Here is a 1,274-nt window from a genome sequence, read left to right as displayed (position 1 = left end):
TTTTGAGAGGAAATCTGTCAGTAGGGTTTATCTGAAATCCAAATATTTGCATTTTAAGCTGGTGTTTTTGTGCTGCAGTATATCTAATAGTTTATCACTCTGAGTAGCCTAAATCATTTCGTGTCAATCCTCTGGTTTGCTGTACTTTGTGTGATAATGTTTATATGAGCAGATTTAAATTGTTTGGAGGTAAATGGATTCAGACTGGGTTTCCACATTAAATGATTTCCGGGCTGAGGATGGGCAAGTTTCTGATGAAAAGTAACGTGTGTGGTGACATCAAACGTGGCTGTGAACCTCTACATGGTGGAGAATAAAGACTTTTGCTCATTTCCCTGTGTGGCAGATACCATTTGTGTCACAACAGAAATGCAAGCTAGATTTGAGCAACCCAGCCTTCTGGTTAACCCTGGGTGACCCTGGAGCTACTGGAGGTGCCTCCTAAACCACCAGTCTTGAATTATGCTATGTGGAGGGAACCGAAAAAAATATTTTGTTTATTAGGAAGACATAACATATATTTAATTCCGTTGTTATTATTATATGGCCATGACCTCCCTTTTTCACAAACAATAATTAGGCTAAAGCTAGGCCTTTTACAAAATAGAAACTTAAAAATAAATAAATACATAATATATATACATATTAAAAAAATATCACCCCTTTATGTGTCATCCTCCAGGCCTGGGAGTTTGAGGTAGAGGAAGATTATTGACCTATATATATAGATATATATTAAAAATTAAAACGCCCTGTTGTATTGATGCTTTTGCTTCATTTTTCCAACTACTTTTTTGTATACATTTTTAGAATCTGAAATAATTTGTACATGATTGTCTGAATGAGATGTGCCGTGTAATAGAATGCAGAAACATAAGGTTTCATCATAATTAATGAGTAATAATATATAGGGACACAGGCAAAAGCACATGAGCCTATGTATGGATGAAAAATAGGCTATATACACAGTACTTTTTTTTTTTTTACAATGAAACTTACGTCAATGAACATACTTTTTAAAGGAATTTTCTATCAGGCCTAAAAAAAAATTAATGTGGACTCCTCGAATACGCCAGACTGACTATTTAAAAAAGGCACATTCTGGAGGACACAATCTGAAGATTTTTAAATCAGACACTGACACTGACACCTGTGACTGGGCAGAGTTTTGAGGCGGATGATGTCGACCGTAAGAGGCAGGTGTGTATTTATGTTTACAACCTGCAGAGTTCAACCATAAACGTTATTCTGTCTTCATGAAGGAGCCCTTGACT

This window comes from Siniperca chuatsi, linkage group LG11, assembly GCF_020085105.1.
Source record: "Siniperca chuatsi isolate FFG_IHB_CAS linkage group LG11, ASM2008510v1, whole genome shotgun sequence".
In the NCBI taxonomy this organism is placed as follows: Eukaryota; Metazoa; Chordata; class Actinopteri; order Centrarchiformes; family Sinipercidae; genus Siniperca; species Siniperca chuatsi.
Note: the sequence above shows the minus strand (reverse complement) of the source record.